The sequence below is a fragment of the Poecilia reticulata genome, chromosome 10, assembly GCF_904066995.2.
Source record: "Poecilia reticulata chromosome 10, P_reticulata-male-v2, whole genome shotgun sequence".
In the NCBI taxonomy this organism is placed as follows: Eukaryota; Metazoa; Chordata; class Actinopteri; order Cyprinodontiformes; family Poeciliidae; genus Poecilia; species Poecilia reticulata.
In genome coordinates this window covers 12,479,689-12,497,709 of record NC_088839.1, presented here as the reverse complement: position 1 = coordinate 12,497,709, position 18,021 = coordinate 12,479,689, and the positions used below count along the sequence as shown (strand labels likewise).

The 18,021-nt window shown below is 39.3% G+C and overlaps 1 protein-coding gene across 4 annotated transcripts in view; it reads left to right on the top strand.

The window, feature by feature from the left end:
• Positions 1–18,021, top strand: part of unc5a (unc-5 netrin receptor A) — a 178,266-nt gene that overhangs the window by 41,211 nt on the left and 119,034 nt on the right. The window lies entirely within an intron of this gene.

Here is an 18,021-nt window from a genome sequence, read left to right as displayed (position 1 = left end):
TGCAGTTTCTGTCCTGCAGAGGTCATATTAAAACCTGCTTTATAGTTTTGTGTTGGGATTTATAATGCTGATTAACAGGTGACTTTTTAAAATCACATCAACATATAACATGCGTTTGGAGAAGGCTCAGCGGCTTAAAAATAAATGTCACCTTATAATATAAATCCCCATGCTAATTCTGAACTAAAGGTAATCTTATTCATCATTTAATTATTTTTAGATGGGTAATGCGATGCTTGCATTCTCTGATTAATTAATTTGATCAATAAAAGGTCAGAAAAGATCAGCACAAGGTCATCCCAGATCTCCAAAGGCCGAAGCGATGTTATCTCATAATGTTATTTGTCAGTCTACTAATTGAATAATCATTTCCTGCCCGCTGTGAGGTGCTTCCTGTTTCATCAAAGTGCTGGAGGTTAATTCCTCGAAGAGACCCTCTTGTCCAAACTCACTCTGGGGGATGAATCCAGAGATTCTTCTGATTTAATTTAGATCAACCGATTACAATCAGAGAAGCTTTTAAAGATCCTGCACACTGCGCCGCTTCCACACATGTTCTGTTTGTCTTTGTGTGCTTGGCCACTCTTTAAAATCACCCCTCAAAATTCTAGAAAGACCCAAAAAGGGTTGGTTTATATTCCATAAACATTGCAAAATAACATCAATTCTTAGAAATCATGTGTAATCACAAAGCAGTGATTCATAACCCTTTAACATGTTTTTATATTTACACTGGAACCTCAAAATGTTTGGATCTTGAGTTGTTTTGAGGTTTGTTTCTTAGTTTGTCTCTTTCCTTTGTTTCTGTTTTACTTTATTTCAGTCATCAGGTTCTAGCTTTTTTATTTATTGTGTCTAGTTATTTCTTTTGCTGTAGTTTAACCATGTTCCTCATGTCTACTCATTCTTTAGAGTTAGATTTATTTCCTAGTCCCCTTTGTAATCTCCCTCAGCCTCTGTGCTGCTCGTTCTCTCCCTCCCCTCACACCTGCAACCCGTTAACTCATCAGCCCAGGTCTTTTGTTCAACATTCAATCTTTCTTCCGTTACCTCCCCACTCTGCCCCGTGGTTTCTTCTTTTCTCCTTGCTGATTTCCCCCCCCCCGGGGTTTATGGTTTGCGTTCTGTTCCCTGTGATTTTTTTGTGAGTTTTTTTGTCCATCATTTCCATAAAGTATTCCTCATTTACAAACTGCCTTTGCCTCTCTGCATCTGGGCCTGCCATTAACCAACCTGCAACATGACACAAACTTTATTTACTCTAACACTAAACATTATGTTAAAGTGAAAACAAAATGCCTTTTTTTAAATCAGAAAAAAATGCATTTGCATTCAGTCTGTACCTGATAGAACAACATATGTCTGCAATTCCAGACTCAAGTCTTTTGGGGTGTGTTGCTACCAGCTTTTCATATGCGTAAACTGAAATTGTTACTGATTTATCTTAGCCTTTTTAAAATCGAATGGGAAGTGGATTATTCAAGCCCAACTTAAATTTTCTATTGGATTTAGGTCAATAAAGGGTATTTTTTATTTCCTCCTATTCTTTGATTGTATCATTCTAACAGATAAACGTTGTTCTGATCTAAAAGCTTTATTTGCAGCTGTATGTTTTGGGTCTTCTTGCTGGGAGAATTTCTGAGCCACACATTTTAGGTTCGTATTCATAAAAAGTTTAAAAATCATGTAAAATTTTCTTCCACTTCATAATTATGGACTTGTTTGTCTTGTTCTGACACAGAAAATACAGTGGAGCCGCTAAATACGAACGCATTTGTGTATAAGTTCTTCCAAATGCAATAGCTTAGGAATCCCGCTTCTCTTTTCTTGGATTACGCCTATATAATAATGATAGAATGCAAATATATTTATATCCGTCATGTTAAACAGACTGTGTTAATTGTCTTTGTTAGTTTTGCAGGGTGTGGATGGAAGGTTGGAAATCATTTTAATTCTCATTATTTTCATTGGAGGATTGTGTTTTCAAACACAAACTTTCAGCAAATGGAACAAATTAATTTTTCATTCAGAGCCTCTGCTTTGTAATAAGGTCATGTTTTCACAATGACCTTCTCTCTAGAAACCTGCTGAAAATGGAACACTAACTAGTTGGCGAGATGGAACTTGGCTCAACTATTTTAAGTGTTTTGGCACTTTTAAAGTTTACAAACTGCATCCATCTTTCTGTACAAATCCCACCGTCTTCTGCAGAGGCCGAGAAGTCTGAGGAGAGGGGTAAAAACAAATGCATCTGAAGGTAGAATGCTAAGTCCACAGTGGGCACAGAAATCTCTTGACCAAGAGCATATTTGCTTTGTTCATCACATTTACTCTCACACTCTAGGACCCAATCCTATCCCTCCCCTCCGCCCTCCAGATGGTTTGTGCTGCGGTTTGCCTGGATAAATGGGTGCACACACCAGGTGGATTTGCTCTAGCCATCTAATGGAATGTAAATCTGAGAGGTGCACCGACCCAGGGATCACTTCCTGCATTTAGCCATGCCTTTCACATGGGATCTACTTGAAGGTACATGTCAGATGACACCCAGGCAAAAAGAGAGGAAGGGAGCGATTACCTGCATGCTGAAAAGAACATTCAAGCAGAGAAACTAGAGAAAGGTGAGAGCACAGTCAGGGTCATTTAGTTGTATGATGTGGTGTATTAAAAGAAAAAAAAAAGGCCTCTCTGAACACCGCTTTCTTTTACTTTCTGCTCAGTGAGGTGAGGTGTAATTGCACAGAAGTAATGCATATGTGGAAGCAAGCCAGCTTGATGGAAATCAGTCACATCTGCCCCAAGGAGACCTGTACTGATCTTAGCCCTTCTATGCTGCCGAATATATCTCTAGCCACTTCAGTACCCCAGGCTTGTGTCTGTTTATCCTGCAGTGCTGATACCAGTGCACTGGATGGAGGAAGTGCAGAGGCAGAATGTTCGCCCCTCCGATGTTAAAATCTCGCCTCTGAAATGCCTACATTTAAGAAGGTGTATGTGTGGCGCAGAGCACCTAATGCAGCACCGGATGGTGTGCTTCGCCGTGTGGCGTAGCACAGATATTGAGTGGGGTTAGAGGGAGAAGCTGAGCCTGCAAGACGTTTACATGATAAATATTACATCCAAGACATGGATTTTGCATTCCTAAGATGTAGGTGGCACACAGTGTTTTCATAGTGGCATTTCTGTCAGAAAAAATGCTGGAGCTGTTGAGCATCTCCACAACCACGCTGACTCGAGTTGTCCCGATTCCCTGTATGGGAGATCTGTTTCGTTCTGACTATCTCTGAGTAGTAATGAGCTGATGGAGAGACATCCTGTAACATGTTTTTATATGTGTTTGCTTCTTCGGTTGCACATCATTTCAACGTTTTTTTCCCCCCCTGCGTTTAGCATGCAGACTGCTTACATTTAATGATAAACAGTAAAAGCCATGTTGTGTATGTGAGCTTTAAAGATTAAGCGTGCCACTTATTTGCCTGCAACAGAAGGTGAAAATAAAAATGACAGCACTGAGAGGAGCACTGTTATGTAATGGTGGAGTTAAAATTGGCTTTACGGGAGTAAAATCAAAGCTTTATATTGAACTGGGTAAACAAGAAAAGGCTATTTTCACACCACTGTCAGTTCAGAGTGAATTCCTCAGCCAGCCATTTGTCTGAAGGCTGAATTTCAAGGATTCAAAGGCTGTTTGGTATGCTTATCCCACAAAACCTCCCATTTGAACTTGGTTTAATTTTCTGTCTCTCTGCATATCTGGCAGGATACATAGTCGCATATTTCTTCTCTTCCTTCCTGTTATGCTGATAATCTAGCTACAGACAGCGCTTGTTACTTAAGATATCCTGTAAAATGTCTTCATCTCACTAAATTATTCTAACAAATGCTTATTAAATGGGAGTCTATTTTTTTTAATTCCAATTTTTTTTTAAATAAATTTGTGAGAGATTAGTAGTTGTACGTTTTAGCACATCTTTGGTAAAGACTTATTTATTGCCCTTAGTTCAACTTTGGCTTACTAAGGTAAGCTATATGTTCAGAGAAAACAATTTGTGCGCTTCACAATAAGACTAATATGTTTTATTCCTAATTGAAATTATATTTCTTCTAGCACATATATCACATCATTACAATGTCAATTTTATTTTGAGTGTAGTGGGAAATGAAGAACTTTTGTTTGATGTTGACATTTGATTTTTAAATATAGGCAACATCTTAATATCTCTTTGAAATGCGTCTGTCACAATAAAAGTAAAGTTTTCACATTTTATTTGCACCAATTATCACAATTTTCTGCTACCACCTACATAAAACTGGCCGATGAAGCAAGCAAACCTGACATGTTGGGTTTTTTTCACAGAGGTCAAGTTTATGTCCTCGTTTGCAATTCTGTCTTTAGCTGTGGACAGGACAGTTTCATTTTGACAAGAGCGAGGATTTTTTTTGTGTGTGTTTTTGTAGTTATACTCAAATGAAGTAACGAACATCAAAAGGATTTGGTGAAATATTAAATTACAATGAGGCAGCCATAAATGGAAAGATGTACTTATCACATATGATTAATAATTGCTTAAACTTTAAAACCCATGCTTACACTGCAGCATCATACCAATCTTAATGTTTTCAACTGGTTTAGAAATATAAGAGAAAAGAGATTAACATATATAACAAGTTATTTGCTGTTTTTATTTGTCCAGAAAGCTAATTGAAAATAGTCGTCCACACCTTTGACCAAATCAAGCATTTCAAGCTGCAAGAAAGGGAGCTTTGTTTTGTCACTTTTTTTGACAAGGTTGATGACATCCATGTGAAAGCTTGCAAAGGCTAAAATAACAGCTCTGACTCATCAAGCTGAATCTTCTAAACCAAAAAAAAAAAAGGAAGAACAAGATTAAGCAAGCTGTCAGTCTTTTCGGCGTGTCAGTTAACTAAAGTTTCTACAAATGACCTTGGCCGTCATCCAGCCTCAGCTGTCCAGTGAAAGTTGGAGCCCTGCCAGCGCTGGGAGCTTGTTGTCCAACCAGAACCCTGCACAGCATTAGGTAGACCTGTCCCAGCGCTCGGTCTGAGGGACAGCAGGCTGCCGACAGCCTATGCTAATGTCCATATGTTCACGATTGCACTGAGGTCTGGATCCCCTGGATACCCAGCAGCTACTCACTCACATGTCATTCAATATCCATCAAAACTTTAACAGGTGCCACTGAGACCGAAACAGCACCCTGCAGGATGTGCCTGGCTGTCCTTTAAGGTGGTTAGATTCACGTTTAGCCTTTTATGTTTGGTGTTATGTCTTAAATCAGTCCGATTTAGGTGATTCTCCAGTGGCTGAGGGAGGTATTCTTTGTTTTACTATCAAACTTCAACTCTCCTATTTTTGCTTGCTTACCATCCGGAACTCATCAAGCCCTCGGTTTTCACTCAGGGTGCTAATTTTAGCAAAGATAATTGCATGAGTGTAGCAGTCTATGTAAAATGCATTCTGAAGACTCGAAGGGAGATTAGATTCAGAGAAAATGCTTCGTGTAATTGGAAGTTTATTTACTGTGCCGTGAAAAAGTATGGTTATGTAAAGCGTGAATGTCAAGTCTCACCGTCTCCTCAGTCATTCTGATTATCTTTTACTCTGCATAAATTTCTGCTGCAGCATATGTTTTGTAATTGTGAATTTCCATGTCATATTGTTGGACTGTATCGCTAAAGAGTGAGAATTGCAGACTCTCAGCTTATTCACACTTTGATGTCAGTTTTGATACAGCTACAAAAGGAACAGCAGCCAATTCTTGTTGTTGGATAGATTGCTATTTGGGTAATTTTAGAGCTATTATGATCGGATACATTTCAGTGTTGCATGTTTCATTTTATTTAATTGAATGCTTCCGTGTGATTTCTAGCTCTGTTTGATCCAGAATGTATGACTCCGTTTTAACCAAGAAACATGAAAGTGCTTTACGGTTGTACAGAGTGATGGGTTTTATGAGAAAGCTTTGATAAAGCATTGACACCTCTAAAAGTTTTTCAAATTTTTTCACATTACAGTCACTAAATTCAGTGTGACTTTAGGTGTTAGGCCAAGAGGGAGCAGGGCATGAAGATGGAAATGGTGGATGGATATCAACATTTCTTGCAAATTTGTTGTATTTTAAATCTGCTTTACTCTGATATCCCTAAATAAAATCCTGTGCCTTCACAAATCCCCTAATTAGTAAACAAGGTCCACCTGTGTATTATTATAAAAAAGAGGAACATCTGTTCTGTGGAGGCTTGTTGGACAACAACAGTGAACAAATGTTAGATTGATGAAGGACAAAGTTGAGGAGAGGCTTAAGGCAGGGTTATAAATGACGATAGAGCAGAGTTAAATACATCATTCACACACAGAAACAACATGGAACAGCTGCAAATACACCAAGAAATGGCTGTCTGTAAGGAGAGTGCTAACCAGGGAGGCATCCAGGAGGCGCATGGTAACTCTGATGGAGCTGCAAAGAGCCAGAGCTCAGGTGAGAGGAGCTGCTGATGAGACAAATGTTAGCTCTGCACACCACAAACCTAATACTGTTGAAAGAAAACCTTAATTAGACTGTTACAAGGTTTACAAGAAGCAATGTAGGAGAAACGGCAAACGTTTGGAGGAAGCTCTTTACATGGAACTAATATTTAGCCTAAATGCAAAATGCTCTCTAAAAACAGAGCATTTAGTGGTGGAAAACTAAAACAAACGTAACACCTTGAATATACCGTTTGTTCCCTCAGTTAAACATGGTGGTGGCAGGATCATGCTGTGGGGATCATTTTCTTAAGGTGGAGCAAGGAAGCTGGTCAATTTATAAGAAGTTGGATAGACCTAACTATGGGGCAGTCCTATTAGACTGTAAAGACTTAAAACTGGTGCTTAGGGTTTTTTATCGATTAAGATATTAATCTGCAGAAAGTGCTCCAGCAACGTGTTTACTTTAAGGTGGTCTATACGAATATTCGCACACCCCACTATTCAGATTATTTGGAAGGAAATTTTAAAACCATATTTTATACTCTTTCTAAATCACAGTTATGCTACTATTGCTCTATCACATTAAGCAGCCATAAAACCTAATCAGTTTTCATTACAGTTGCAATGGTGAGCTTCTTCCACTTGTGCTTGTGTGTGTTGCAAACTCTCATTTGTGCGTCCTGCCATGGGTTGGGTGTTAGCGAATCGTCCTCCAGGGGAAGGTTTTCATTTCTTGGGAAAAGAGCCACATTCCTCTTCTCACATATGGCTTCTCTCTACATATTACTCCCACTAGCCTAATCATCTTAGGTTTGCACATTCAAACAGCTTCACAGTGTTGCTCCCTGCGCTTAAATACAAACCATGAATAGAATTTTTTTTTCTCAAAGATTAAGCGTATTCCTCCTACTCTGTGCTCAGTTGTAAACCCGCTTCCAGAAAGTTCAAAACCAAACCCATGCAAGCATCCTTCCGCGGGTGATAAATGCCCCGTCTTTGATCTCCATCTTTTTAACCCTTGAAGCTGACCACTTACTGTTTTTTTTTTTTGCGTTGGTGGCCAGATGGTTGAAAACTAAACCTTGGCAGATTCATCCTTGACAAAATCAGAAAATTCATGATGCTTCCTAACAGATTTAATGGACGTCCTCTGATTCTGAGGCCAGATGTTTTACCACATGAGGGCTTCAGCTGGAACAGAAGGCTTTCACTAATAGAATTAAGAGTGCAGCCAAAAAATGAGTTTTCTGAGTAACTTTTGAACATTTGTGTTTAATTCACTTTTGGGCCTTAATAATCCAATGTATGCCACTGGATCCATGTGAAGCAAGCAATAGTTATGCCCTTCATGTGCAAAGTGATGCTCATTGGTGCTTCAGCTTCTGAGAACAGAGATGCACAGATTAGAGGTTTGTGGCTAATTTCCTACATATCAGTTTTGGATATCAGTCGATATCATTTTTGGAATTTTCCAATTTCTCGTTGAAAAGAGTTTTTAACTGTATTTAAAATATTTATCTCTCTCTCTTCCTGCTCTGAGCGGTCATTATTGATCATTGATTATTCTTAGGAGCAGTGGCAGATGGACAGTAACGGTTTGAGATGAGACACAGCAAAATAGAAGAGGGTATGTTGGGATGTTACATAGGTATTGTAGATACAGTCAACATTGTATGTGCCAAAAAACAAAGACAAAAAATAGAGCAGCTTTGTTGGAAGACATTTCTGACGTTTTCTCTGTGTCTGTCGATAATTTCAGCATATCGACAGAAGATTCCTAAGGTCGACAGGAATCAACTTCTTATGTTAGACAGCTTCTGTTAGAAGCTAGAAAAAATTGAGTAGGAAATGGTTTAAAGTGTATAAGTGTACAAAATGGTAAAGGGGCAAAATAATCAACCCCTGCAGATACTCAGTGTTGATCACTGCTGGAGCATCCAGACAGAACATACCAACTTAAATAGTTCAGTTTCTATTTGTTTGGCTTCTCTGAAAACAACTAACTTAGATTTTTCTCCCTGCAGAAACAACTTCCTCACTGAACAGTGTTGATAACATGACCTGTTTGGTTGAATGTTTGCATATTAAACATTCACCTATAGTGACCATATCGCTATTTCTTGAGTTTAAAAAAGTCTCAGGGTTCTTTATATTTATTGGCGGTATCTTCCTAACTTCCATTGAGTACACAAAGTCTGTTATCAGGCTCGGTTGTCTTTAAAATAAGAGTTTGTCTCCTTATTTTCTGACTGCATTAGAAGCCCCGACTGGCAGCGCGTCTCGAACTGTGAGGTGAATCAATACAGGAGGCAGCGAGCTGTCAGTCAAAAGACAATATCGCTTGTGATGCATTAGTTTGTGTCAGCTTCTTTATTGGTTATCAACATCATATTGACAAATCACATCTGAAAAGACAATAGGGAATGTCAAATCAAAGACGCTTTCTTTTCACAAACGGCCTCTGGTGAGCGCGCAGGGTGGGTTCCTCATCATGTAGAGATGTTACTGCGGTAACAATATAATAAAGGCAGCGACTGCAGAGCATCCCCCCCCCCTCTTTTTATTCCTAATAAATAGTAATTTCAATATTGAATAGGCATCTCTGGAATCTTTTGGCTGCAGATGTGCACTACACAGGACAAAGCTCGATAGTCTGCTGTATAATGAGCAGATTCCTGGCCTTCCTAATTGCTTACAGGGCCTGTGCATGGCTCATCAGCGAGAAGCCTAATTGGCCATCACTACCCAGGCAAGCATGAGGCTAAGGCTAGCTCTGTTTCTTCCTGCTCGCTTTCACCAAGATGCTTGCAGCATAAGTAAGCAGCTTCTATTCATTCTGCACTACTGCCACTAATGAACACTGTTTAGCCCGGAGGTCTTGATCATCGTGTCACACTCCATCTTGGTCCTACCATGTTTGTAAGTGCGGCTTGCTGGTGTTGTTCCAGTGTTTGGTCTTTTCGCTTACTGTTAAGTATCAATGTAATGAAGTGCTTCCTGGTTGTGTATTGAGGTCTCTAAATGCAACGCCGACTCGTGGGGAGATAAGTATCTTCAGCTGCTGGCAATCAATTTATTTGCCCTCCGATGTTGAATATGTGTGTGGAGTGAATCCTAAAAGACGTGGAAACATGAAAAAGGGAAGGAAACTTGAGATGGCTGTGTATGTCCTTGCTTTAATTAAGAAGTGGGCCTTCGAGGGGAACTGCACGACTCTCCATGGATCATTACACTACCCTTAATAATACAATCAAACAAGTATGGAGCTCATTACAGTAGACACTATTTAATTTTAAGACATTCACAAAAGGAATGTAATGATATTCTTGCACTTTTACACTTGAGCGATTTTACATTATTTTTGTTTCACTGTTCCTGGTGTGATTGGAGAGGTGAGGGAGCCAATCAATTGATAGGTTCTCCAAACCCTGAGCAAAATTGAAAAAAAAGCCACACGTAATGCACTATTGATTGGTGCTTAAATCAGCTTGATAACAGCTTTGTCAAATCAGCTCTTTTAACAATCAGATTAGAGCTTTTAGCACAATCGATCAGGAAGGGATTTCAAATCTACCAGATGACAGTGAAAGAGAAGCACAAAGCTTAAGCCTCACCACTGATGAAAAAGATCTGCAATTGCTGTCCGCAAGGCACTACGATAGGTGCAGGCCATGGTTAAAATCTATTCAGTTTGGTTTGTTTATACTTACACCGGCCACTATTAGGTGCAACTTGCCTTGCTAACCTTTTTTGACTTCAGAACAGCTTTAATTCTTCTCCACACCTGTGATGCCAATCACCCATTCCACTGCTTCCCAAAGGTGCTCTTTTAGAGTCAGATCTGGTAGCTGAAACCAGTCTGAGTAGATATGAGCTTTGTGACATCACAACACATTATCCTGCTGGAAGTAGTCATCAGAAAGTGGGTAGAGTGTGGTCATAAAGGAGTGGACATGGTCATTGACAATCCTCAGGTGGGCTGTGGCATTTTAAATGACACTTAATTGCACAAAAGGGTCTAAAGTGTGCCACTAAAATCTCCTTCCCACCATTATGCCACCTCCAGCAGCAGCAGCATGAACAGCTTATTTAAAGCATTGAGTTGCTGTTATGTGATTGGCTGATTTACTATTTGCGCTTGCAAGCAATTGAACACAGTAACTGTTTGGCACCAATTCAGAACAAATGCCCCCTCAGGGCACTTTACAACTTCTGTATAAAAATAGAATCAAATCAAACCATTAAGGTTCAGTTATATAGATAGACTTGAATTCAATTACTCTTGTACATTGTTGTTTGACCCTGGTTCTGATACAAAACAGATTCCTGAAACCCAAGAAATAAAATCTTGCTAGTACAGTTTGACAGTAGCTGCTGTCATGAACTTCTAGTAACCTCTAGTTAATGCATCAAACAGATGTTGCAGATGACGGAGGATGTGCAGCAGAGATCAGCTTCGGCGCATGTCACCCAGAAGATATTACTGTACCAAACGTTGCTATTGAATAAGAATTAATGTCATGCGGTGTGACATCCAGCAGAAAACAAACGCCGCCTCCTGAACAGTGGAAACCTCAGCGGTGGCTCCACTATTGCAAAATAAAACACTCCTTTGTGGTTTGCAGCATTAATACCTAAACACTAGGCGTTAGGCTGAGGCATCAATTATTTCATGAGGGTGGGCTTGCATGAATTTAAAATGGCTTTAGCTCATCAGTAAGAGAGTTGCAGGATGAAGGTATTGAATGGTAATTGCTGGTATTCTCAATATTTGATGTTGAAAGGTACTCTCCCGAGTCATAACTCTGGTTGCCAAGTCAGCGAGCGGCGACTGTGAGACTGTGCTAGCTCCTCTCTTGGGCTTTTTAATTGGCTTTGTTATTGCAGACCTGTGCCGGGTGAAGACAGCAAAAAAAAAGAAGCCAGGCTTTTGGTGCAGAAGATACAAAGCTTTTTGACTGTAACCCCCCCTGCTATTCCTTTCCAGGGACACACTATTCACAGCTGCTCTCTATGGAGAAGGTGACCTGGCTTTGGATCCCTCTGAGGTTTTTCCCAAAGGGGCCCACCCACACACGCTCTCTGCCCCCCCACCCCCATCTCTCGCTCTTCTTTTTGCTGTGGTTATTTTCTTACCATAATGGAGTTTTCTGTTCCCTCCCTTTATCCCTGCATCCCTTCGATTGGCTCAGCGGGGAGTTGCTAATTCGCTCCACTCTGCAGATTTCCACACTTTTTTCCGGCACAGGAGGCCAACATCTCTTTGGTGGCGTCACGAGCCAACCCTCCATCTTACACATACGCATGTTCGGCTCATTTTTCCACACTGACTCAACCCTGCAATCACTGGGCTTTTAGCAAAACAGAGGTGGCAAAACAGAAGAAGCACACTTACTAAGGCATAAGAATAAAGCAGTCTTAGCAGCCAACTTGGGCCAAATATCAAGGAAGGGTATATAGAGTCCTCCACATTTTTCTCACTGAATGTAAATGCTTTAAAAAGCTTTACAATAAATTAATCCTTTTTCACAAGAAATAGTCATATTTTTAAAGTATCTATCTGTTTATCTTCAAAATGTCCTGAAAAAAACTGTCAGAAAGCACAGGAGGAGGGTGGATATTAAAATATATTTTATTTTAAATGCAAAATCCAGTGGCTTCAGTCAGAAAACGGAAAATGGATTTGACCAGAAGAAGCTTATCGTTTGTTGCGATACATAAACATAGACCTTTAATTTAATCATCTTCATGCGGTGTGTAAAAATACTATTAGGAAATAGGTATTTGATGTAAAGTTACTAGTATTGGATTTTTTTATTTACTTATTGTGCCAAGATTCACTCACGATGAACATATGGAAAATAACCTCATGCCCCCCATCAAACATAGTAAAACATCTGTACAGTTGTGGGCCTTTGAAAAAACAAACTAATAAGTTTTGTTACTGGTAAGTGTCCTCTTCGACATACCAGGGCACTTGAAATAAAAAAGGAAGTGAAACTGAATCAAGCCTTAGTTGAACAAACTACTGACTGTGGGAGGGTTTATAAGTTAGTTATGAATAAGGCGTTTAAGGTTAAAGGAAGAAACAGCAGTTTATTATAGCAGGACAACGAAATGACATGTTGCATCAGCTTCTTAATGTGTTTCCTTATTCATTTCCTGTTACAATATAATATCATTTACATCTAAGACACTTTGTTTTCCTGCTTGCTTCTGTCCGAGCTTCTGTCCAAATTACAACTACGTCATATGTCGGTTTAAAGAAAAAAAAGGAAAACATGAGCTTCTTTTCTAATACAGCTCTACATCTACATGGACTTCTGAGAAGCTTTCAAGCAGACAGTAATGTACATGTGACTTGATTATGCAGCATTAGTGTATTTATTACGAGGAAACAGCTTTTGAGCTGTCACTGCTAAGGCTGTCTCGTTCCCTTTAAACACTTTTGGAGTCCATTTGTGGAATTAAAGTTGCAAATGAACGCTCCTAGAACAGACTAAGAGTGGGCTGTCGGGTAATTCATTTCACCCAATGTTAATGCTATGCTTCATGTTGCAAGTATTGGAGTAGCTTGGAGTTTTGATTTTGGCTGTGCTTTGCAAAATTATACAGTTCATAAACAGAACAGTAGTGTCTTTTTTTTCTAAATGAAGTCTTGGCTTTGCGTGCGTTTTTCTGCAGGCTTGAAATAAGAATATATTGTGTTAATTAGTGTCTGTAGAGGTGCCGGCTTTAAAATCCTGATGAAGTCTGGAGGTTTAGCTCTTGTTTCATTCTTTATGTTTAACAAAACTAATCAGCTCCTTGCTGTGCCTCAGTTCATCTACATATAGAGCCTGCGTAGGCCATCAATCCTCTTATGCAACTCTTGACACACACACGCAGACACACGCATGCACAAAAAAGTAAAATATCAAACTATCCCACAATTCTGAAGCAAATGAGATGAATAAAAGATTTTGGCTCTGCTGAGAAAAATGGAAAGAAAAGACTCAGATTACTGAGGTTGCAAGTCACAAGTGGTATAAGCTATAATTACTGTAAACGCTCGTGACAATAGACTGGGAGTAATTGGCACAGGGCGTATGGATGCAAATAGATGTTATGCATTGATATCCTGCTTCTAGTGAATGCTGCTGATGTGCATCAACGGTCCCATCTGCAGAGGCTGAATGCAGCTAGATTTTGACTGAAAGGGATAGCTGAATGTTTAGCTTCTCAGCTGTGTTGATCTCTTGTTGCTGCCTGGTAAGAATAAGGATCTATTTAACAATGAGTTGGTTGTCTAAGTGAGCAAGCAAGCAGGGGAAATTAGGAGGAGTGGACACATGCCAGGGAAATTTAGAAGTTGTTGTAGTGAGATTTTTTTTTTTATGTTTAGGTTGACACCTGTATAGCACGGAATTACTTATCATTTTTAAGTACATCTCAGTTTTCTTTTTTCTTTTTTTATTTTTCACGAGTGACTGATACACTCTCTGTATATAATTTCAAGCAAATCCTTTTGTAATTAGGTTCCTCTGAAAACGTTCCCTTTTTGTGCTCCGGGCCTCTGCTGTGGCTTCCTGCTGCCACACCGGCGAAATAAACCACAAAGGTGAAAGCGATAATCCGAAAAGGCACTCAGTGAGGCCAGAAGCTTGATCATGTTTCAGCTAGGACACATTCATTACAAATGCAACATAAGCATTTATTAATGAGCTGGAAAATGGCAAGTAATCAAATTTCTGCAACATATGGGAAGAGGAGTCGAGGAACGACAGTTAAGAAAAGGGGAGGCGAGGTGGACCAGCTTAAACCCTCAGAGCATCCGTCTCGTGGAAATCGTGACCTCACATTAGCACGTCCTTGTTCCTTTTTGCCGTGTTCGCAAGACAGGATGGGCTCGTCCGTTATGGGTGTACACAACTGGACGGGCAACAATAGGCGTGCTGAAAAGCTTTTCAGATTCACATGAAAAATTCCTTTAAATTTCTGGGGCAGCGCTCCTGTTCCTACGCAGCAATCTCATCCAGAGAAAAGCCTTTATGCCCACTCTATTGTAGAAGTGCGATATTTAGAGCAAAGCGGTCCAAAAATCAATATCCACTATCAGCAGAAGAATGACATGTCTTTACTAAATATGGCGAATGGAGCGGGGAAAGATTACAAGTCGAAGCAAGTTGTTCTGTTAAGAGGGCTAATCGATGTTCCCCTGCAAAGGATTTTGTGTCTTCAGACACTAACATTGTGTTATGTGTGGTTAAACTTGCAAGTTGGTGTTTTTTGTGGCAACTTCTTAAACTGGATATGTTAAGTAAGTTTATTCCGATACATTTGATTTAAAATGTCACCAAGATATATTTCAGGGATAGTTTTAGTAGGCTGTATTAAGGCTTTATATAATTGGAGAATTGATAATTGATATAATTCATAATTATTCTTATTAATTACCAATTACAGTGCTCTCAGCTAATCTAAAACGTTATAAAGGAGGGATTATGTAAATTCGATATCGATACGTGAACAAATATTGGGCAACTATTTTTGTGCAACTACATTTTCCAATCTCACATTGTTTCTTTATGTTTTGTATGTATGAGTGGGAATTATAAACAAACAACTCAAAACGTTCCAATAAACAATTCTGACATTTAAAAAACAGCAAATAAGTGAGCAATTTTGCTAAAAATCATTGTTTTTCTGAAAGATGCAGACTTGTTCCTGTTCCACTGCTTGAAGAAAGTATTTTCTAAAACCTGGCAGTAGCTTTGAGAGTTGACTTTAAGTCCGTCTTCAACTTGAAAAGGTCCAACCCGCTCATCTTTAATAATACCAGCCCAGACCAGTACCCCACCTCCTCCTTGCTGACATCTGACTTGAAGTGGAGCTCTGTGCCTGTTACTCATGCAGTCAAGTACTCATCCATATGGTCCATCAAGCGTCACTCTCATTTCATCAGTCCATAAAAACCTCTAAAAAAATCTGTCCTTAAAAATTTCTTGCCCCAGTTTAGACGCTTTTCTGCTTGTTCAGAGGTGGCCGGGTTTCAGCCTCGCTTGCCTTGGCCGTGTCTCTGAACTCCGAACATCTTGCACTAATAGGTCCTCCAGGGAGGTTACAGGTATGGGATATGACAGAGCTGGAAGATAATGGGTTAATGGTACCTTCACGCTTGATTCTTCTCAAATCCTTGGCAGTTCATTTGCATCTTCTTTTTCTCAACACATTTCTTGTGACCCTGTTGACTATTTGCAACAAAATGGCTCTGTGATCACACCCTAATATCTTAGCAATTTAAAGAGTGCTGCATCCCTCTGACTTTTCAGAGGCAGTTAAATCTCTTTTTTTCACCCATTTTTAAACTAGCTAATAATTATGCATACTACTTTGATACAGGGTGTTGACCTCTTTGGGCCACACCTTTCCTCATAGCATAGATACACATCAGTTTTTAAGCAACATGAACTGCGGCAGCCAGGACTGTATAAGGATCCAAACCTTTCTTTCCACCACACAGTTATGAAAAAAATTTACATCTCAATGTCAAATTATACAACAAAAATGTTTTCCACACATTATTCTCATAGGTTGCAATAGAATTTGAATACAGATCAGGCAAAACATCATGACCACTGACAGATGAATGGAAAATCATAGATTTTCTCTCCACGAGTGCTTCTGTTTGTGAACTATGTTATGCAGTTTATGAATTACAAGCAGGGAAAATTGGCCTTGTGATTGTGATGGTTAGAAAACTGGGTCAGATGATCTCCAAACTGTAGCTCATATGTGCAATAGTGAGTATTTATGGTCTGATCTAACAGATGAGCTACTGTAGCTCATATTGCTCAAGATGTGTTTGCTGGTTCTAGTAGAAGATGTTAAAATACGCAGTAGATAATTTTTTGTTGCACTGGAACAAACTTCCAGAAAATTGTAAAACAGCTGAAACACTGACTTCCTTTAAATCTCGACTAAAAACCCACCTGTTTGGAGTTGCATTTGAAATGTAATCAATTGTGAATTTAACGATGGCACTTGACTTAATGTATTCTTGATTCTATGTTGCATGACTTTGTGTTTTTGTGTTTTTATGATGTAAAGCACTTTGAAATGCCTTGCTGCTGAAATGTGCTATACAAATAAAATGTGATGATAAAGGGTTTGTAGCTCCTGATGAGTCAAATTGCCCATGCTGACCCAAATCCACGACTGAAAGCATCAACAATGGCCATGTGTGCATCAAAACTGGACCATGAAGCAATGAGTTTGAGTTTTTGAGATTTTCCTCCACATGCTAAAAGTAAATAGGTGTGCACCTCCCAGCTGCACTGTGTCTACATTTCTACTCAAAATCCCAGAAGAACATCCGGATGGCATCGGGGTACGGATGTGATCTGTGACCTTGTGCATTCTGATGCATTAAATGTCTGCCCTACTTTTTTCAGCGAAACAGTGGAAACAACAGAATCATAGCTTTTTGCAGAACAACTCAGGATAAGAAAGACTCTGGATCTTTAGGAAATATTCACTTTAACATTATGAGATGGCATTAGAATACTATTTTCATTTTTCTTAATGCTACAGAGAGTCAGCGCGGCCACTCCAGCCGGCAGTAATTACGTCTGTTGGGAAGGTTAGTATGCAGATCATGTGAAGACTTATTGTATTCTTATGCAGAGAAGCACATTAGACAACCTTTGCCTTTCCCTTGGAAACCCCTGATACGCTTGTTTTGTTGTTAAATTCATGTCAGTGTTTTTGTTTTCTCATTCCTTTTTTTCAAGTTGAGACTATTTACACTCAATAATATTCTGTTTTTCGAATAGTTTGTGCGGCTCAGAAGGCCTCGAAGTCCCGAGGCATCACTGCTGCCTCCTACATTGGACACTTGTGGGCATATCAAACATTTTCTCAATCTAATTTAGATTTATTCCTGCTACTGGTTTTTCTGCTGTTACAGCTGCTTAACAATTTAGAGCTGTGATTTATCCTCAAGACATACCACTGTTAGGATATTTAGGCTGATTAAATGTTCTGTATGAATCAGTTGGTGAACAGTCTGAATAAAGACTCTTTTTGACACTAATCAGTAATGAAATAATTGCTCATATTTAGCTATAAAAAAAAAACAAGATCACAGTTCTTAGTCTTGACTTTGTTCTGTCATTTTCCGCTTTTATATACGTGGTATTATTGTACAGAGAAAGTGGAGCAGAGGAGTCTCTCTTTTGAAGAACTAATTATCTTTTTCTCTGACACCACAGTCATTGTTCTTAATAAGCTTTAGCGTGCCAAGGAGCTTGTTGGTTATTATGGTGTGCCTAAAGTAAACATTGACAAATCATTTTCATCTTCTGTTGGGGCCATTAGTAAGTATGAATTATTTTGTGGTGTAAAACAGTCCTAAAGTAGGTGCAGTCGACTTTGTTAGGATTTCATCGCACACTCACATAAATGACCTATCTTTATAGGTTAGCCAAATGTGGAAAAAGGAATTACTTTTGTCCTACTTTTAGTTCTCCTGCAAGAATAATCTCCGAAGT